This window comes from Marmota flaviventris, chromosome 12, assembly GCF_047511675.1.
Source record: "Marmota flaviventris isolate mMarFla1 chromosome 12, mMarFla1.hap1, whole genome shotgun sequence".
Lineage (NCBI taxonomy): Eukaryota > Metazoa > Chordata > Mammalia > Rodentia > Sciuridae > Marmota > Marmota flaviventris.
In genome coordinates this window covers 93472479-93495194 of record NC_092509.1, presented here as the reverse complement: position 1 = coordinate 93495194, position 22716 = coordinate 93472479, and the positions used below count along the sequence as shown (strand labels likewise).

The following is a 22716-nucleotide window of genomic DNA, read 5'->3' as shown; positions in this document are numbered from 1 at the left end:
GATAGAAAAGTTTGTTGTTATTGTTGTTCTTTACCATGAGTGACATAGATTATGTTTGTGATACTCCCTTATAATACAGTTTGCATTCACTGTGTGTCAAGTCCCAAGCTAAAGGCTGAGCTGCAGTTATAGCCAAACTTAATTAAAAAGCCAAGTCAGGGGATGAATAAGTTGGAAACTAGTTAAGAACTGAATCATGTGGAAGAGGCAACTGCATTGAGAACAGTAGTCTTTCAAACTTTTGGAAAAAGTTCAAACTAGGGCAGCTAAGGTGATGAAATTCGAGAGTGAAGACAGGTGCCTATGGATGCGTACATGCCAAGAAGTTATGGAATTGGAAATCCACCAACTCTGGACAATAACACTGTTCTAGAATAAAGACTGATTAGATCAGAGGAGGAGTGAATGTTCGAGAGGGACACAACCAGGTGAGTCAGACCTCCTGTGTATCTCTAACAAGACAGTATGACAAGGTCAGTTTACAGCTACCTTTATCCTGTCTTACTTCTTATGTGGCAGTCCTCATAATTCTTAAGGAGCCACAGTCAATTCTGAGTTTATAAGCATGATCCATGAACAAAAAATTTTCTACAGAAAAACTAGAAATCCTTAGAAAAAATACCTCTTAAGAGATGTCACACGTAAAAGCTTAATATTCTAGGGCTGAGGCTGTGGCTCAGTGGTAGAGTGCTTGCCTAGCATGTGTGAGGCACTGGGTTCAATCCTCAGAACCACATATAAATAAATGAATAAAATAAAGGCCCATACATATAAAAATATTTTTAAAAAGCTTAATATTCTAGGTTGACCAGATTGGTTTTTCAGAGTTATCTAAATTATAAACTACTTTGGTATGTTATTCAATATATGTTTATATTGTTTGCTTTTGTGGAGTAAAAAATGCTAATGACCAACAGAAGGGTTTGCAGGGGTTTCCAAATATTGATATAGTCTAAAATAAAATAAAATTTTCTTGCATGGGTGGGATTTGGCAGTTCTTCTAAATTCTTTGCCAGAAAACATTTCTACAAACTGTCTTAGAAAAGAGGTGTCTTTACCCTCTAATCTTGTGCCCCACAAAAATCCATTCTAGCATCATGTTTCTCTTAGGTGGAAAAAATTAAAATGTCCATAAAGGCAATCTGAGTGAACTGTAATTTGATTTAAATATTTTTCACTCTCCATCTGTATTTTCCCTCTAGGATTTTCTGGCCTTCCTTTCCAGAGCCTTTTCTACTTTAGTTCTGAATTTGCATCTGAGTTATCTGTTCCTTCTTAGTTTCCAGGATGACTCTTGATGTTTCTAGATCACTGCCAAGGCACAAATCCCATCTCTCGAAATAAACATTTTGAAGGAAAAAAAACAAAACAAAACAAAAAAAAACACAAACCCTGCAAAGGTTTGTTTGAATGGAATAAACTTTCTTCATATTAGAAAATAAAAAGCTAGTAATTATTAAATAATATTTTAGTTTATATTTGAAAATATCACAATATCTCCCACTTACATTAATGATTATTAACTATAAGAAAATAGCTCTTGGTGCTGCATTAGAATGAAAACTTTAATTCATCCTTGGCTTTTCAAACACATGATAGTTCATTATTTTAATAAAATGCACTAGCAGATGTTAGGCAGAATGTGGCCACATCTGGGACATATAAAATACCATTCCAAGTCTCCATGGGAGATAAATAGCAATATTGATTTGCTCTCTCCAAAAGCGTAACTAGCCCATCTCATTTAACCTGTTTAATTCCTTTCAGTTGAATAGCCAACGAATAAGAGTAGCACCAATTATTTTGGTTGTCTTGGGAATATAAAAAGGAGTTGCACACTAAGGAAAATGCTACAGACAGAAATGCACTCTGCTGAAACACAAATAAAACTTCACTAAGGCTTGTGGCTAGGGTTATATTTTTCCAGCTGAAGAGGTTGTAAATCTTGAATTGCCTGTTCCCGAAAGCCACCTTGAATTATAGGTCTCTTTCGGCCTTTCTACATGTTTCTACTTAACTTGGCTCTTTCAGAGAAAGCACACACATCCAAAAGATGGAAAATAAAGATTTTGGTAGAGGATATATTCTGACAATAGTATATATAGAGATGGTATTTAATTCTCAAGCTGTTCCAGTCTTTTAGCCTACCTTTCATTTTAATTTTGTTTTGTTCTGTTGAAGCAAGTTTTCTAAGAAAACAAAAAATGAAACCTGCTGGTTTCCTGTCAATGGATCAGGTTCATAGACTATTATAGTAGCAGCATCTCTGGCTTCTTGAAAATAAACCACATTGAGGATCAGAATAAATAATAATGTTGAGAGGCAGCCCTGGAGATGTGTGTTTCAAGTACTACTTGCTGATCAGAAAGGAGAAAGATACCACAGGTACAGGAAGCATGGAAGGGTGAGGCATGTGTGCCAAAGTAACAAGTCCTGCACTGGAGTCCAGTGACCTAGGTTGGAGTCCCAACTCTGCCACTTCCTAACTCAGTGTTTGGGAGACTTATTGAACCGAAGAAATCACATTTCTCTCAATTATTAAGATGGAATAATACCTTGGAGTATTATTATGAAAATTCATTAAAATAATAGATCTAAAAGTGCTCAGTGAACCATGATGTATATGTAGTTTAGTATTAACTGACTACTGGTGACTTAGCCTTCAGTGCATCTGAGCAGAGAGCAATTAGATAATTGCAGCATGGTTGAAAAGAAGTCCATGTGATGGATATAAAATAGGCAGCCTGATTTTCCATTTCAGATACATTGCCTAGTTAGTGAAAGAGGGACCAGATGTAATTTCTGTATTTTTTTTAATATTTATTTTTTGGTTAGACACAATACTTTATTTTGTTTATTTATTTATTTTTATATGGTGTTGAGGATCTAACCCAGGGCCTCGCGCATGCTAGGCAAGCGCTCTACTGCTGAGCCACAACCCCAGCCCCAGATGTAATCTTGATAGAAATTTTGACTGTTAGGTTACAAAACCTAACGGTTTTGTAGGGTTATGTAGGGTTAATTTAATGTTCTTCTACTTAAAATATGAATATCACTTTCAATTAGTACATTTAACATGCAAGTAGAGGGTTATTAGAAAATTTGTTCCAGATGATATTCCATACTTTATGAACATTATTTCATTTAATCCTCATTGCAACTTTTGTTTAAGTGCATATTAATCATACAGAATAATGGGTTTTGTAATGGCAAATTCATGTATGCATAGAATATACTTTGATCATTTCTATCCCCCATTTCTACTTTACCTCCCTTTCATGTAATATTTTCTCCTCCTTAGATTTCACATATAAAACATGTGATACTTCTCTGAGTCTGGCTTATTTCATTTAACATGATGCTCTCCAGTTTATCCATTTTCCTGTAAATGATATGATTTTGCTTTTCTTATTTCTGAATAATACTCTGTTATATATGTATCCATTCATCAGTTGATGGGAACCGAAGCTGATTCCATAAGTTGGCTACTATGAATTGTGTCACAATAAACATGGATATACAGGTATCTCTACAGTATGCTGCTTTAATTCCTTCAGGTATATACGGGGGAGTGGTAGACCTGGATCATATGCTAGTTCTATTTTTAGGTTTTTTAAAAAAAATATATGTATTTTTTAGTTGTTGATGGACCTCTATTTTATTCATTTGTTTATATGCGGTGCTGAGAATCGAACTCAGTGCCTCACACATGCCAGGAAAGTGCTCTACCCACTGAGCCACAACCCCAGCCCCTATTTTTAGTTTTTTGAGGACCCTCCATACTGATTTTCATAGTGCCTACACCAATTCACCGTCCACCAACTGTGTATATACTGGTCCCCTGCCCCGGCTCACACCTGTATCCTCAGCAGCATTTGTTTTTAGTATTCTTGATGGTGGCTATTCTGACTGGGGTGAGATGGAATCGCAGCACAGTTTTGATTTGCATTTCTCTGGGCTAAATATGTTGTACATTTTTTTCATGTAATTATTGCCCATTCATAGTGTTTTTGAGAAATGTCTGTTCAATTCATTTGTCCATTTATTGATTTTTTGTTGTTGTTGTTTGTTTTTGGTGTTAAGTTTTTTTGAGGTCTTTATATATTCTGATATTCATTGTCTATCAGAAGAGTTACCTGGCAAAGACTTTTCTTCTATTCTGTAGTCTTTCACTTTACTCAGTTGATTCCTTTGCTGTGCAGAAGGTTTCCATTTTAATGCAATTCCATTTGTTAAGTCTTGCTATTATTTCCTCAGCTATTGGAGTCTTACTTACAAAGTTGCTGCCTGTGTTTATATCTTGAAGTGTCTCTCCTATGTTTTCTTCTAGTAGTTTCAAAGTTTTAGATCTTATACTTAGGTCTTATTTTACAAAATAATTATAAAAATTTTCTAGTAACATGCTGCACGTCAAATGTACTAATTGAAAGTGACATTCATATTTTAAGTAGAACATTAAATTAACATTACATAATACAAGTATCACATTAAAGGTGGATGACTAGAGGAACTCTAGACAAAAATATTCTTTTTCAAATCAATCCATTCTGAATTGATTTTTGTACAGGGTGAGACATAAAAACCCAGTTTCAATCTAGGATGATACTCTTCCTATCTTTTCCCCCCTCTTTGGTACTGGGGATTTAACCCAGGGGCACTTTACCACTGAACTACATCCCCAGCCTCCCTTTTTTTAAATTTTAAAATGTGAGACAGGGTCTTGTTCAGTTATTTAGGACTTTGCTAAGTTGCTGAGGTTGGCCTGGAACATGCAATCCTCTTGAATCAGCCTCCAGAGTCACTGGGATTATAGGCATACACCACCATACCTGGCTAGGATTCAAGTCAAAGAGTATGAAAAAGAAATGTATTCTCTATATGTCAAATCATTACTGATCCATTGACTGTGGCGTTTACATTGATTAATATATAGATGATCCTCGTCTTACAAACAGGTTATGACTCAATAAACCCATAGTAACTTGAAAGCATTGTTAAATTGAAAATGCATTTAATATACCTAACCTATTACACATCATAGCTTAACCTACTCTCCCTTAAACATTCTCATGTCACTTATATTAATTAGCTTACAGTGGACAAAATTAACATAAAGCCTATTTTATAATAAAACACAGAATATCTTACGTAATTTATTGAACACTGTACTGAAAGTGAAGAAATGAAATGGTTGCATGAATGAGCTTTTGTACTATAACAAAGTTGAAACATTCAAGTAAAACATTTTAAGTTGGGGACGATCTATACTGTACAATTAATACAAAGAGAAAGGAATTGGAAAGTTCACTCTATACAACAGTGAGCTGAACACCTATAGAGAATTAGTTTTTGAAAGTGTAACTTTATTGAAGTTACACAAGAGAAATTGGAGTGTTTTTCATAGCATCCAGAAACCAACTGGTGATGTCAAAGTGGTTGATATTAGCATTGTTCACCAAAATCCCCACTTCTCCTGAACTCGGTTCAAGGATTCAGTCTCCCCGCAGATGTGTGGGACTGTGTAAGTAGTTTTGGGCAAAGAAATATGATTGATGATCTGTTTCCCCTCCAAGTTAGGGCTCTGAAAAGTTCATAGAGACCTTCAGTCATTTTCTTTTTTTTGCCACAGAAAATGAGTTGCTGTGTTCCTGGTGATAGAGCTATAAGATGGCAGAGTCTGTCAATCTATCTCCTGAAGGGATTGGAACAGTCTTTCCCATAAGGAGCGAGAAGCATGAATAAACTTTTTTGTTGTGTTAAGGCATGTCCATTATGGCAATGTCTGTTACTATACATCATAATATAAACTTTTCCTGGTTAATATAGTTAGGGAAGATCTCTTACCCAAACACATGCTACTATCAGAACCAAGTGTTCGTTCGAGTAAGAGATAAAATAAGTTCCATTAATTTGTCAGTAGTGTCTTTCATATTAAGGATGTTAGCCTGAGGTCTAGCTTTTTAATCACATTTAATTCAGATATCCCATAAGTTTTCCATTTTCCACTAATTCTCCCATGAATCTTTTTTAAGTACTATATTTAATACATAAAATTCCTGTGCTTTCTACAAATGATCACTCTTCAAAATCAATTGAATTGCTTAATCTAACCACATATTGTAATTTTTTCAAAAACATTTTAATTAGTGCAAAAGGTCCTAAATTATGAACATGCTGTCTTCCTTTGATTGAATTACACAAACAGTCATCTCGAGTAAAGAAAGAAGATGCTTCCACAACTGTACAGTCTCTATAAAGTGGACTCTCACAATAAGGGAAAAGCAGAGATTCATGATTATTTTGATTTTATATTCACATCTGAGGAAGAGCTTAACCTTGAAGGGTTTGTAAAGTCAGAAAATAGTCATTTCTTATTTAAAACTATGAATAGTAAGGGAGAGTTTTTTCAAGCCACTAAAAAAGAATAATGCTTTGATCTTGTTTACTTTAGTAGCTATTAGGAAGCATAAATAATGTGTTGTCTTTAATATTTTAACGCCTGTCCTCTTTTTTCCCACCTATCCAAGGCTGTCAAAGACCAACTCAAATCCCAGCTCCTCAAGAAATTGTCCCTGAGCACATCAGCTGGGATTGATATATCTTTTTAAAATTCCTATGTAAATCCATATCATTTATTTGGAATTGTTTACCGAGAGTTTTAAAGAGTTCAGGAGCTGGACAAGACCTTAGAATCATTCAACACAATTTCTTATTTTGCAAAAGAGGAAAACAAAGTCCAGAGAAGTTATGTAATCCACCTAAACCACATAGTTATTGGAGGCTATAAACCGGTTTGCTGAATTCTTTGTGCAAGTCCATTCCTTGTTGTCACAAGTGCCTTTGCATTCATCGCATTCATCGTCTGGTATTGTTGGTTATCTTTTCCAGATAAATGACATCTCACTGATGGTACATCTTTAAGTTAGGCAAATCTTTCACTTCTTCGTTATTACATCTTCAGCTCATAATTTATATCCATTAAGCAAAAATTTCCCATAGGCTGTGTTTTAGGTAGTTATTACATCTATTTAAGCTATTATTTCTTGCATTCTCAAGTTCAGAAGACAATGCAGCAGAGGAAAGGGCCAAGAAGTAGAAATAACACAGCAGCAAAGTCTAACAGTAAGAGCCCTGATGAGAACGACCAGAATGCTAACAGACGTCCAACAACATACTTTTTTAGAGTTGAAGGCCACTTTTTTCCGAAATAATTAGATCTTGCAGGTTTACTCTGCAAGGATGAAAAGCATGTGTGTGTCCAGGGGACTCCAGGGTGCTGGGAGTTCAGGTGAAGTCGTGGAGGTGAACACCTAACGAGGATTTCTACCGGTGGGATGGGGGTACCAGGACCAAGTCTTGGGAGAGAAGTCTGAGCCTGAACCCCAACAGCGGACCAGGGAGGCGCACCAGGTGTACCGAGCCAGGGATGAGAACTCGGAGAGAGTGCACACTGAGGACAAGGTGGCGCCACCGTCACCGGGCGTAGCCCTGGGGCTGCGACGGGCCGCGGGGGGCGCTGGGGGGCGGGGGGCGCGGGGGCGGGGCCTGGAGGCGGGGGCGGGGCGCCGACCGGGGCGGGGCGCGGCGCCCAGGCCGTCCTGGCCAGCACGCGGCGGCGCCCCCTCCCCTCGCGCCGCGGGCCTCCCCGCGCCGTGCACGTCCCCGTCCCGCGCCTCCGCCTCCTCCCTCACTCGCTTCTTCCCGCCCTCCCCGTAGCGCCGGCCGAGCCGGCTTCCCCTCCGTCTCTCATGAATATTGAGCGGCCCCTGTTGTATTTCCCGAGCTCCATTGCGGAAGCCGAGGCTCGCCATATTGTGCGGCGGCGCCGGCGGCCGCGGCGGCTGATACCTGAGTCTCGCTCCGGCCGCGGCCAGCGGAACCCCGGGCTGGGGTAGGAGCCGGTGAGTGGGGCGGGCGGCGAGGCGAAGGGCGCGGGAGCGGCGGGCTGGGACGCGCGTCCGCTCGGCCGGGTGTCGGCGCTTGACGGCGGCCCCGCGCCCGTAAGGGGGGGGGTGTGTGTCCGCGGGGGCGTGAGGGGAGATGGCGCCGCCGCCCCCAGCCGTGCTGGCCGCGGGGATGGCGGGGGAGGCGGCTTCTCATTGTTCGCGTTTCTTCGAGAGTCCTGGGGAGGGGGGTGAGCCCGCCGCGGAGGACCGGGTGGGCGAAGCGCAGGGGCTCCTGCTCTCGCGGCGAGCCCTCGCTCAGCGCGGCGGCCGGGCTGCGGTGCGGCCCCTGCCTCCGGGGGCGGGGGCCCAGCCTCCCGGCGGCCCCGCTCCGGAGGCGGGCGGAGTGGAATGCGGGTTTTTTCTTCGGGCTTTCCCCTCGCCTCCGCGGTCTTGTGTCTGCACCGTGGGGGTGGGGTAGGGGCACTTTGTGCAAACAACCCGTTTTTCCCCCCGGGGGCCTGGAGTCGGGGTTCTTGTGCGCCGGAGCTGCTCCGGGTCGGGGCTCCCTGCAGGCTGCGGGGAGACCCCGCCTGGCCCCACACATTCCTGGAGTGCCGCCCCCTGCTCCGGAATATCTGTTGCTGCTTTCCAAAGCCGCGAGCTTGCCCGGAGGAGCCGTGGGGGGAGGGGGTGTCTCGGGGTTTCTGATGGAAGCTTCGCGTTTTGAACCCTGTGGTTTCTGCTGAGATCCTGGGTATACTGTCGCCTGGGAGCTGTCGTCCTGGTTGTCAGGATCGTTGCCCTCCTGCCCAAGTCGCTTTCCAGCTCCCAGAGATGGTGTTCGTAAAATGGGTGTTTCAAACTTTGAGCTTCATTCCGATTATTTGCCCACCAAGACCAATTCTAGGTTCATCTCCTTAAAACCCCTGTGGGCATCTTTTAGGAGGTCGTCGGAAGTTTTACCTGTGTGTCTTACGTTGTAATGTGGCTTAAAAATGCCAGGTTTCTTTGAGGTGCGTAAAGAAATTTGCTGTGGAAAGGTTAAATATGCACCCAGCGTTTTACGAATACGCTGTTATTTTGAAAATTAAAAATCAAGCCGTGGCTTCAATATTTTAAACTGAGTATTATATTTAAAACGAATGTATGAGCAATTTGCATTACATAATCTATTTTTGGTACCTCCAGAATTATCAAGTAGAATACTTACTGTAATTGGTAGATAATCCGATTTGAATTAGGTGTAATTGTTGAGTTTTTAAAATAATTTATATTGGTATGTTAGATTTTGGTTCTTAAAGTGAAACGCGATCCTTGGATTTATAAAGTATTTAAGTGGCAGTACTGTGACTCTTTGATGTTCCTTTTTCTGCCTGAAATTTCTGATTGTCACAATCAACAGGTATCCTAAAATCTTGATTATGCACTTAATCAACTTTTTTAGTAAAATAATGGTTAGTTATATTAGACTTCCTTTTTCCAGTGATAGCACAGCAAATATGATCCCTTACTTTTTCTAAGGACTTCAGTTATTTCCCTCAGATACCCTTGTGGAATCCACGCTTGAAATTAATTATAGATGAAAAATGGTGACTTTAAGAAGGAAAACTGCCTGAGTGAGCCTACTTCGTTTGAGTATTTGAAAAATAGGCTAAGGCTCCTCAAATGTGCTGCACAAAAAAATTTCAAATAAGAATCACTAACATATGTAGACAGTGCAGACATCAAATACTGGGAATTTTGAGTTTTTCTTTGCTTGTGTCGAGCACTCAAAGCGCCCAGGTTTGAGGGGATATAAATATGGACCAGGCCAGCACACGTGATTGGAATTTCATTTTTCTGTTACTGACCTTCGGTTTGTCATCTCAGGTTTCTTTCTTTAATCTGATTTACTCATGATTTGTAATTCAGCAGTTTTTGGAATAAAGGTGTGATATATGCCTAATGAATAATACACAACCAGATGTTTCAGTGACAGTTTAATTTCTGTACATTAGTAAAGAAGTGTAACTCCTTCCAGCAAAAGCAATGAGTTAACATTAAAATATACTTTATCAAAATTCTGTCAGTGTTTCTAGTGTAACTTAAAGCATTTCATAGTTTTGAAGTGACTCATTTATTGAAATCCTGAGAAATTAAAAATTTACCTCTATTTGCTGTTTTTTATAAAAGGACAGATAGTTGTGGGATTATGTATACATTCTGCACACATACAAATCTACAAATGACTTTTAATTGGTGGTGTTTGTTACATGCCCTGTGGAAGGCAGACATTGTTATCACACTGTCTGATTTCTTGATTTTTTTTTTTTTTTTTTTTTGAAATCTTAACTGTCAGTAACTTACTGACTCAATTTGCATTTAACTGAGAGGTATTTTTTGGTGTACAAAAGTACAGTACCGGTTTCCCAATCTATTCTCTAAAGGTCTAAAGATCTTTATATGACCCTTCTACCTAATGTGTTCACTGAATCTTTTGGTATTTATTGCGGAGAGTTTGGTGGTTTTACATAGATTTTCTTACTGTGGTAATAGGACCCTTGACATTTAAGTAGAAACTAACTTTACTTTTTCATAGACGGGAGTTGGATGATGAGTTCCTGAATGTAGATGCAAAAAGGATAGATGACTCATTATCCAGTTCTATATTATGTGGAGGAACTCCAGTAGAACTAGCCATGTTCTCAATTTCTCTTTTGCCTTGTGGGTGTTGGGCTACTGAAGTGGACTTGTATGACTGTGCCTAGTGGTGTGTCTTGTTGGATGCTCAGCAGTTACCTATGTTATCAAAAATTCATTGCTTAAAATTTGCATCTCCCGTTTCATTTGTAGAGTGAATTAACAACCTGTTTACTGCTTTGGCATGTCTGCCATTTGTCAGAATGTAAAAAATATTTATTAAATATAATAGTGAAAAAGGATTTAAAAAATTAACCTCATATTAAATTGCCTAATTTGGACATTTTTCAGTGAAATTTTAATGGCCAAGTGAAAAACGTGGACTCTCCTGCAAAGGTGCTTCTTTCTTTCATTTTTCCCCCTTTTTCTATACTATAGAGCAAAATAGAATTCCACTAGTTGTATTTTATGATGATGTTACATTCCAAAGTCAACCTGTAAAATGGAAATCATACATAGTGAAAAAAAAATTATGCTTGAGACTGGGAGTGTAGTTCATTGGTAGAGCTAATACTTAGCATTCTCCAGCACAAAACAAAACGAAAAATACTTGAGAATAGGAAGGCAAAATTTACCAGAAAGTTCAGCTTAGCTTTAGTGTTGCAGGAAATTGCTGTTTCTTTCCTTGAACACTAGCTGAAATAGTTAGGAGCATGTTGAACAATAATAAAACAAACCTCCCCTCAAAACCTATTCTTTTTTGTGGGGGGGACATACCAGGGATTGAACTCAGGACACTTAACCACTGTGCCATATCCCCAGCCCTATTTTTTGTATTTTTATTTAGGGACGGTCTCGCTGAATTGCTTAGCACCTCACTGTTGCTAATGGTGGCTTTGAACCTCAGGATCCTCCTGTCTCAGCCTCCTGAGCCACCACTGTGCCTGGCCAAAACCCAGTCTTTTTAAAATACAAAGAATCAGCATGGTCTCTCACCACACTATGAGAGGCACATGGGGACTGACAATACTGGGGCATAGAAGATCAACCTCATCTCACATTATCTCTAGGATATGTGTTATAGTAAAAGGAGGTATGTTGGTGTCCTTGGGCTAGCCTACATTATTTATAATATTTCTCACCCCCCCCCCAAAGCCGAATAAGAAATCACAAAGTAAATTAAATCACGAAAGTGGTTTTTTTATGCTTCAGCTTAAAAGGTTCCAGGCTAACCTTTATAAGATGGATTTTATCTATAACCCCACGTTTTGTTTCCTCTTTAGTGAAGCAGCAAAATATCTGGAGGAGAGTAGTTAGAATCACTGTGTTTATTTTATTTGATTATTATTTTTTGGTACTGAGGATTGAACCCAGGGGTGCTCAACCACTGAGCCACATCCTCAGCCCTTTTTTATATTTTATTTAGAGACAGAGTCTTGCTGAGTTGCTAAGTGCCATGCTAAGTTGCTAAGGCTGACTTTGAACTTGCAATCCTCTTGCCTCAGCCTCCTGATTTGCTGGGATTACAGGTCTGCACACCACCACACCTGGCCTACTGTGTTTATTATGTATTGAGAAAACTGAAACTTGACTAAGAATAGCAGAGGATTTAATGTAGGGGGTTGATTAGATGGACATAAGAGCTAAAAGGGAACATTACAGTAATAGGAACCTAAGACCCTCTGAGAAAGGTTCCGTGGACCTGGTGCTGAATTTTTGGAAAGGTTAGCATTGTTCAGCTGTTAGTGACTATGAAGGCATGTGATATGGCTGGTTCTGGGAGTACCAAAAGAAGCTGGAGGCTAGAACCAGTTGCTGCTGCCAGGGCCAGGGACTGCCATTGCCACTGACAGGAACTAGAAGGAAGTCCGAAATTCCTGTTTTCCAGTCTCCACTTGCTACCCCGGTTGGCAAAATCTGGCAGAAGAGATGGTGAAATATAGTTGCATAGTCTCAGCCTAAGCATCATAAAGCACCTTAGAAGGGTAATTTAAGAGTTGAGAAATGAATAAATGACCTGCATAAATAGTGTTAAATGTAATAATTTAAATTTGTAACTCTGTCCTTAGTTTGACTTTCAAAAAAAAAAACAAAAACATTTATTGATTATGTTCTGTGTTCCAGACTCTCTCACAAGGTTTTAGGAATAGAAAAATGAATCAAATTAGGTTTTTGTTCTTCAGGAATTTAGTCTAAGTGGCCATGACAAATAAACTACTGTACAGTATGTTAAATGCAATAACAGATGAGTGATGTGTTTTGGAAACCCAAAAGACATAGTGACCAATTTGCTTTTTCTGTTTCTAGCCAAATTTAATGACTAGTACAATTTTTTATCTATACATGATCAAATCCAACTTTATTCTTTTTTTAATTTTTGGGGGGTATTGGGGTTTGAACCCAGGGGTGCTCAACCACTGAGCCACATCTCCAGCCCTTTTTATTTTTTACTTTGAGACAGGGCCTCACTAAGTTGATTAGGGCCTAGCTAAATTGCTGAGGCTGCTTAGAACTTGCAGTCCTCCTGCCTCAGCCTCCCAGTTTGCTGGGATTACAGGTGTGTGCCACTAGCCCAGCTCTCACTTTATTCTGTGTTCAGCTCAACTCCTCTGAAAGCTGTTTTTCTAAGATTTCTCAATTTTGTCACATAATCATAACCATCATTAAACATTTTTCTGTACTTTTCATCTTAATTAAAGACTATCACTTTATGCACTTTCAGCTTATCCTAAGTATTGTGTATATAGATACTTGAGAAATTTGCTCTTTCACTGAACAAGGAAAATAAAATCTTATTGACATTGTTTCTTGCTTCTGGGGCCATTAGAAATTGTTTGGGTGGTGGTATTTGACTTAATGAATATGAGTGAAAGGATAAAATAATCAGTTAACTGTGCAGCACCAGTAAATTATCTATTAAAGGGATGTTGGATTTCTGATCTGCTGAATTCCAGAGCAGTGATTTTGGCAGGGATTCCTTTTGATGACTGAATAAAATTCTCCTTTACCTCCTTGATTACTTAATTAATATTCTAAAGATCTATTTTTGGGGGTGGAGACAGAAATTTGTCTTTTCATTTTCCTAAAAATAAAACTATATACAGTTTTTTTTTCACATTTTTAAAGATTGTCTGCTCTATTTCCTCATTTCTGTATTGATTACACTATCTCCGTTAGCTATTGTGAAATGTGCAAATCTGCAGTACTTCATTTTGACTTCATTTTAGAAGTGTTCTGCTTGCTTTCCCCTACCATGTACATACCATATTGATTTAATTTAAAACCAACTAATGCTTCACTTTTAAAAAGACATATGCCTTCATGCCAGTAATTGCATTAAACCCTAAACCCTTACTATTTACACTATTTACTATATAGAGTCTAATTCAGTCTGGGATGGCTGTCTTGGAACCCAGCCAAATGTTTTATAGAAGGCTTTACTATATTACAGAAGGGGTAGTGTTTGTTGTGTATAATAGAAAGGGCTTTAGAATTGAAGGCAGGAGACTTGATTTCTAGGTCTGGTTTCACTGTTGACAATATTCTTGGCCTTTCTGAGTGTGTATACAGATTATTTGCTAAGATACTCAGGTAATGTAGGTAAAGGGGTTTTTGTAACAGCAAAGCACATTGTAAATGTAAGGGAGGCGTATGAAGAAAGAAAGAGAAAGATCCCTTGATTCATGGCTTGGATCCTGGTGATAGTTTTGTGTCTAATTTCAAGTTTTTGAGTTTCCATTTTGAGAAAATTGTTAGGGTGGAATGGGATGTGGAAGGAGTTATGAAATTACTATAACCCTAGCTTTTTAAGGTTGGCATGTCTCATTAGTTTCTTTTCCACAGGGTTAAGTATCCTGCTTATATCCTGAAACAGTACCTCAGATTTCATTACTTGTGTAGGAACAGAACTGCCACTTTGTAGATTGTTTAAGGGACAAGGGCCTAAGGGAGTACAAAAACAGATGCTATGACTGTTTTGGCTGGAAATTACTCTTAAAAAAAAAAGTTTTGGTTTATATGAGTTACATCAGTTTCAGAAAATCTCTGCTTTTAAAATGTATGCTTAGCAAGATTGAAAATTGTTATTTAGTTTCAGTGAACTTTTTATCCTTCCTCAAAATATTTGGTTAACATTTGTGAAGAAAACAGAGCTCTTTGAGCGAAAATATGCTTTTTATAGCTATGAGATTATGTCCTAGGAACATTTCCTCACGTGACAGTGCAGTGACAGAAATGTATGTTGTTGGTAGTTTAGTATGTTTAGTTTATATATTGGTAGTTTATACTGTCCAAAATATTAAACTGGAATTTCATTAATATTGTTACTAAAATTATAATAGTTATATAGCTATATTGAAATATAGGTCCCATTTGCCAGGTTGAGTTAGCCAGGGTTTAATTATTAATGCAATTTCTTTCCTTTTTTCCCTCCAGAAGTCTTTGACTTATTTATTCATTTGGTGCTGGGAGTTGAATTCAGGATCTCATTTCATGAAGCACATGTTCTTCCATTGAGCTTCACCCAGAGCCCAACTCCAGCACGTAGAAAAGGCTAATGTTACACTTACATATAATATAGATAACATTATTAATGTCAGTTTAATTTGTTCTCAAATCTTTTGTGTAATCTGTTGAAATAATTGATTTAGGAGAAGACAACATTAGTGTGCCAGTGAGGAGAAAAAGCTTTTGAGGATAAATTATTCATCATTCATTTCTTAAATGGATTATTTTTAGTTTTAATCTCTAGGATCAATATTTTAGTCCTTTCAGTAGTAGTTTAAGAGCTAAGAATGGGAGAAGGTTCATAAATTATAGTCTTTTAATCAGATATCATTTCAGTTGTTGCTTAATTCTTTTTTTTTTTTGCCACTGCACCAGCTTTGGTACCATTTCTAATGATTGCAAATTGCAGTTGGATATACCATAGTATGTTTAATCATTTCCTTGTGGTTGGATCATAAAGTTTCTCTTAGCTTACTACTTATGTTGATGATAGGGAGGTCCAGTGATCATTGTGTCAGTGGGGTGAAAAAAGTACCTGTTACCTCCATAAATTTACCTTTCTTTTTTTTTGGACTCAGGTACTCAAACACTGAGCCACATCCCCAACCCTACTTTGTATTTTACTTAGAAACAGGGTCTCAATGAATTGCTGAGGCTGGCTTTGTACTCGTGACCCTCCATCCTCAGCCTCCTGAGCCGCTGGGATTACAGGTGTGTGCCACCTAGCCTGGGTATAAGTTTACCTTTATTTATTTATTTAAGGGGGGGGAGGGAGAGAGAGAGAACTTTCAACATTTACTTTTTAGTTTTTGGCAGGCACAACATCTTTGTTTGTATGTGGTGCTGAGGATCGATCCCGGGCCGCACGCATGCCAGGGAGTGCGCTACCGCTTGAGCCACATCCCCAGCCCATAAGTTTACCTTTAAAGGATGAAATCTGTAACTCTTTGATGGCAGCAACTTGTGCAGTACAGTTGAAGAGAAAACCAGGGATTAGAGAAGATAAACTGTTTCCCCATTTAGTCTTGGAAGTTCTTTCTTACATAGTGTGGAACAGGTATTCTTGGTCCCCGTGGATCTTGTTCTTGGTCCCCTCTGTGGATCCATGCATACTCTGAAATTTTTTGTACACATGTTTTTGTGTGTCCTTTTTCCTCCGAGAGTTTCTTACTTTCATCAGCTGTTTTTTTAACCTTTGTTTAATTTTTTTTTTTTTTTAATGTGCTGAGGATCAAACCCAGTGCAAGACAAGCCCTCTATTACTGAGCCCCATCCCCAGCTCTCACCAGATTCTTAAAGAGGGTTAGGGTTAGGGTTAATTAAGAACCATGAACTTGTAGAAATTTTGTTTAAAAATGGAGGCTGATTGAAAACTGTAAAAAGTTCCACAAACAATATCTGTTATATTGAATTAATATTAGTGTTCTTTTCCTTTTATTATCCAATAATGTAGAATCAGTTTTGCTTATGAGAGGATGGATTTTATTATTTTATCTGTTTTTTAAAAAACATTAGGAAGGCATTATTACAATTTTTCTCTTTAACATTTATTGTTTGAATAACTCAACATTAAGATTGTTAAAAGCCTGGGCGGGGGTATGGCTCAGTGGTAGAGTGCTTGCTTAGTATGCTCCTAACCTTGGATTTGATCCACCAAAAAAAAATAAAAAATAAAAGCCTAACTAATGGTTAATAAGTAGCTTTGCTCTTGTGGCATTTCATCATTTTGTGGAGGTCTTTGCATTATTTCCAGAGCAACAGTTTTTTTTTTTTTTTTTAAAGAATATTATCTAAAACGTGCTCATTTTATACATGATGATATTTGGAACTGTATATTGACTTGCTCAAAGTTATGGTAATTTCCAGTAATATGTGAACTGTGCTAAATTTTTGCAGCTTTTGTGATTGTGTTAATCTTTAAAGATAAATCTTTCTAAAAGCGCCCCCCCCCCCATGCTTCCTATTCCAAGTACCTGACTTTGTTTTGGTCTTTAGAGCTTCTGGAGGTACTTATGCCAGAATTTCTTTTTTGATGTAATTTGCAGGAATTGAAAGATAAGGAAGGGTAGGTGGGTAGATAGGTGTGTGTTTTATACAGAGACAGAAAGAGAGAGGGAGATTGATACAAAATTGATGTGCTTTTGCAGTTGCTTCAAATCACAAAATGAGAATTGAGATCTTCTGAATCCCCATCTGGTTGTTGATAGTCTCCATAATAATAGTTTTTTTTGGGGGGGGGGATGTCTATTTTGCAAATGAAAATTTACCCTATTTGAAAGAGACACCTGAAATAATTTCTTCACTCCTGCTCTTGTCTCTTGTTATATTAAAAATGTCTGTGCTAATTGTAATGTGGTAACATAATAGTTGGAGTTGAAAGATGTAAGGGAACTCCCCTTTCCAAAAAAAACCCACAAAAACTGAAAAACTCTTAACTCCAAGTTACCTTTTAGAATATAAGTTTTAGCAGTGGTGCAATGGTGCATGCTTGTAATCCCAGGGGCTTGGGAGGCTGAAGCAGGAGGATCGCGAGTTCTTAACAATCCTCCCCAAGAGTGAGGTGCTAAGCAACTCAGTGAGCCCCTGTCTCTAAATAAAATACAAAATAGGGCTAGAGATGTGGCTCAGTGGTTGAGTGTCCCTGGTTCAATCTCTGGTACCCCCTTCCCAACCCCCCCCCCCAAAGTTTTACAGCTCTAATTGTAGCACAGATGCAAATGATTGGTATCATAATTTTGTAGGTATTTCTGGTCATTGCATATGGTATTAATAACTTTTCTTTGATGATTGAAATGAAAAAAAAATGTGCTTGTGGTAAACATACATATGAATGGTATTTTTATTATAGTACCAATAATAATCGTGTGTTTAGTTTTGGTTAAGGGCATGACCTTAGTCAAACAGGCCTGTTTTTGAGTCTTGCCTCTAACATTTACATTGAGACCTTTAAGCAAGTTGTTTGTATTTTGACTCTCTTTCCTTATTTGTTACATAAATATCTCATTAGTTTTTAAACTAAATTTATTAAATGAAGGCAATAATTTGGCATTTACTTCATAGGGTTGTTAGAATTAAACAGAATCTCAAACAAAGTGGTAAGCACTCTGTAACTATTACCTATTATCAGTGCATTATTTCTTTTTTGGGGAGGTGGGTACCAGGGATTGAACTCTGGGACACTGGACCACTGAGCCATATCCTCAGCCCTATTTTGTATTTTATTTAGATACAGGGTCTCACTGAGTTGTTTAGCACCTTGCAGGCTAGCTTTGAACTTTTGATCCTCCTGCCTCAGCCTCCTGAGCCACTAGGATTATAGATATGCGCCACTATGTCTGGAAATGCATGATTTCTTAGGACTAAGGTTAGTGTGTTAAAGAGCATGAATTTTTTATCTCTAGAAATGAATTGCTTAGCTGCTTTATGAAAGGGTTATTTCAGTTGCTGTTTAAAGAGTTTGAAGGCTGGGCTGGGGTTGTAGCTCAGCGGTTGAGTGCTTGCCTCACATTTGTGAGGCACTGGGTTCGATCCGCAGCACCACATTAAATAAATAAATAAAATAAAATAAGGATATTGTGTCCATCTGCAACTAAAAAAATTTTTGAAAAGTGTGGGAGCCTCAGCTTTCAAGTTCTGTCTTTCTTATCTTAATCTGATTATTAGGTTACTTTCTTACCACAGATATAATTATTCAACTGATTGTGCCATTCCTAGAAAAGTATATTTTCAGTGGTATAGTATATTTTATATTTTCAGTGGCTAAGGGAATATTGCTGTGACTTACTTTCTGCATTGTTACATGGTCACTTGATGGACAGTATACATGGAATATACAAGGGATTTGTATATTATGTATATCAGAATTATTGACAACAGTGTAGAAAGGTGTACAGTGGGTTAATCTTATGTTTTATGGAGTTTTCACATACTTACCTACGTATTATATAGGCATAAAATATATGTGTATGTATTCAAAGATACAGTTCTCTTTTTTTCATTCTTAAACAAGTTTGTTCCGTAGAATATTTAGAGTTGTGAGTTTTTGAGGCTACCTATAAAGCCATACATTTACAGAAGAGGAAACTGAATTTGCAACTAAAGTTACTCGTCTTATTTCACCCTAAAATTAAGTAGGACTTCTTTACAGTTGGTGTTTTTGTAGAAATTTTGTGGCTATTCCTCTTCAGTTACCAATATTCTTACTATGAAATTGTCTCCACCTAGTGGCAGCAAATATATCACAAGGCTGAGTACAAACAAGGGAGAAAAATGCTAGGGAGAACTTATTAACTGCTTTTGTGAAAGGAGCAGCCAGCCTGATGACAATGTTGTTGCTTTTGCAAAGGGAACTTTGGTGACAGTATGCCTGGTGCTTGCTTTCATATTTCATGACCTTATACAAAGAATTCCTTATGCAAGGAATTTCTTACTGTGAGTATCTGAATTCGGTGTTTATTGTTACAATGTAAGAAGGTAGAGTGTGTTAATCTTTTATTTTACAGAGTTTCCATATACTCTCAGGTTCAAAAAATATGTGTGTATGTGTGCGTGTGTGTATGTATTCGCGCACACACATATAAATTCTCCTTTCTCATCTTTTTTATGAGTTAAAAGATAGCATGCTAACTTGTTGATGAGAAGAGAGAACAATAAATATGTTGGAGTAACTTGCCAATTACATGGAATGGAAAAATTAGATTCCTGATCTCTTAAATATGTATTTTTTTTAAAAATCTGAAAATATTAGAAATTGCAGGTAGATGTTTTATAATTTTAGAGTGTAGATGCCATGGAGAAAAAGTTAAAATACAAATAAGAAGTAAAAACAAAAGCCAGAAACTGGGGGGAAACACATTTAACAAACGAAAGTCATTTTCTTACAAACTTTTTAAAAAGCTGATAAAGGGTTGGAGTTGTGGCTCAACGGTAGAGTGCTTGCCTAGCATCTTTGAGGCCCTGGGTTCAGTCCTCAACACCACATAAAAATAAATAAAATAAAGTGTTGTGTCCAACTACAAATAAAATAAATAAATAAAAGTTGATAAAAATGGATATGGATATAAGTAATTGAGAGACCAAAAAATGACCAATAAAGCTGTGAAAAGATAACCCCTTCCACGTATGATTAAGACTTGCAACTTAGGAAATGTCATTCCCACTTATCCGACTGGACAGGCTTTTTAAAAAATGTTGCTAATCCCTAATTTGTATAAATGCAAGTTAGTATAGCTATTTAGCAGTATTTGTCAGAGTAAAAAAAAAATCTGCCTTTTGATCCAATGATGGTACTTCTGGGAATTTGTCCCTAGCAATTTTTTTTTTTTTTCTGTAACTTCTTTTTGTCAAAGTTGATGCCAGCAAAACATACAGTAAACCATGGAATAAATGAATTCTGAGCCACATTTCAGTGAATGTTTCAGGAACTTCTAGTCATAGTTGGAAAAGTCAGAAATTTCTTAGGTCATTAAGATACTAATTTTTGTCTGATTCATAATTTTGGCTGCACATAAAAACTATTTGGCTGGCTTTTAAATTATACTGTGACATGGGAGATGTTAAATTCAGTTGGCCTAAAATGGGACTTAGATATCAACATTGTTTAAAAGTTCTCCAGGTAATTTCTATATGCAACTAAAACTGAGAACTAGTTTTCTAGAGGAAGACTTTTTCCTGTGGGTGCATTTAGTTTTCTTTTTGTGGAAGATGAGATTCCACTGGGCAAATAAACTGAAGTTCATATTTTCCCTCACCTTCTTCCATTCTACTATTGGGTTTCTCCTCATAATTGGGGTTCACCTGTCCTATTAGTTTCCTATTATTGCCGTAACAAATTAGTAACTTGGAAACAACACTGTTTTAGTTAGCTTTTTCCGCTGCTGTGACTAAAAGGACCTGACCAGAACAGCAATGAAGGAGGAAAGGTTTATTTAGGGGTTCATGGTTTTTGAGCTCCACTCCTTGGGGCCATTTCACATGAGGTGAGGTCGAACATCATGGCAAAGAATGTGGCAGAGGGAACAGCTCAAATGATAATCAGAAAGGGGGGGAGTCCATTCTCCAGATACAAAACGTATACCCTATAGCTATATGCCCCCAGTGAGCCATTTCCTCCAGCCACACCCACCTGCCCGCAGCCACCATACAGTTAATCCCATCGGGGATTTTTCACTGATTAGATTAAAATTGTGACCCAGTCATTTCTCCTCCAAACCTCCTTATGTTGTCTCACACATGAGTTTTTTGGGGGACACCTTACATCCACACCATAAGAAACATGAATTTATTCTGTTACTTTCTGACAGAAGTCCAAAATGGGTTTTATGAGTTTAAAGTTAAGGTGTTGGAAGGTCTGATTTTTTTTTTTTGTGGAAGTCTAGGAGAGAATACCTTTCCTGTTCTAGCTTTTAGATGCTGCCTACACCTTTTGGCCTGTGGCCCCTCATCTCTCTCAAGGCAGCAACTTTGTGTTTTGAGATTTCTCACTTTACTACCTCTACCTCCTTCATCACGTCTCCTTTTTTGACTCTACTCTGTCATCATATCACCTTGTCTGACTCATAAGGACCCTCGTAATTATATTGGGCCAAATCTAGATCATCCAGGATAAGTTTCTCACAATTCTTGGTTTAACCACATTGGCCCTGTAAATACCTTATCCCATGTAAAGTAACTTTCACAAACTTTGGGAATTAGGGCATGGATGTCTTGGGGGGCCATTATTCAATCTACTCTAGTTGAAGACTTAATTCAAAAGGAAGTTTAGAATTTATAAATGGGATATTTTACTGTATCTTAGATTAATAAAATATTATAATCCAAAATGAAATATACATTTTTATTAACCTTAGTCACATTGTGATACAACAAAACACCAGAATTTTTTCTTCTTATTTAGCTGTAACATTGTAGCTAGGTAAGTTAACTTTTATTTCATGAGTTATGATTAATATTTATTATTATCCCTTGGAGCAGTCTGCCATTTCTCCTTTATTAGGAATGTATGTTGGATAGGATAGGTTGGTTTGTCTTGTTTTTATTACAACAATCATAATAACCACATATTCTTCACAGAATTCTATTAAATGTGTCCTTTATATTTTATACTTTGGTTTTGTGTTTTTTGTTGTTGTTGTTGTTTTTTTGGTATTGTCTCAGAAGAGTTGTTGCAGGTTTAATGTAAGTTTTTTCCCTGCCAGATAGTATTGTCTTCCTTGAGGTAGGAAGGGGCCAAAGGCCAAAAGATGTAGATATTCTCTAAAAGCTAGAAAATGAAAAGTATTCTTCCCTAGACCTCCTGAAGTATTACATTTTAGCCAGATACAGAGAGTCTGTAATTCAAAGTCTTTAAGGCTCTCTCTCTGTGTGTGTGTGTGTGTGTGTGTGTGTGTGTGTGTGTGTGTGTTTTCTTGGTGACCTACATATACCTTATATTCAAGAAGTCCAAAAGGGAATTCAGCTTTCCATTTCTTTCTAGAAAATGTTATACCACTTCCTTTTTTTCTTCTCTTTTGTGGTGGGGAGTACCAGGGATTGAACCCCTCAGGGGGTGCTTTACCACTGAACCACATCCCCAGCCCTTTTTTATTTTGAGACAGGGTCTTGCACAGTTACTTAGGGCCTTGCTAAGTTGCTGAGGCATCCTCCTGCCTCAGCCTCCCAAGCCACTTGGATATGAGGTGTGCACCACCACGCCTGGCATACATTT

The 22716-nt window shown here is 38.0% G+C and overlaps 1 protein-coding gene across 1 annotated transcript in view; it reads left to right on the top strand.

Annotated features, from left to right (window-relative positions):
* The first annotated feature begins 7593 nt into the window (after nucleotides 1-7593).
* The window catches only part of Rnf2 (ring finger protein 2), a 41321-nt gene continuing 26198 nt past the window's right edge, over nucleotides 7594-22716 (top strand). The window contains exon 1 of the mRNA XM_027935037.2: nucleotides 7594-7901. The gene's annotated coding sequence lies outside the window, so the exon portion shown is untranslated. The remainder of the gene's footprint in view (nucleotides 7902-22716) is intronic.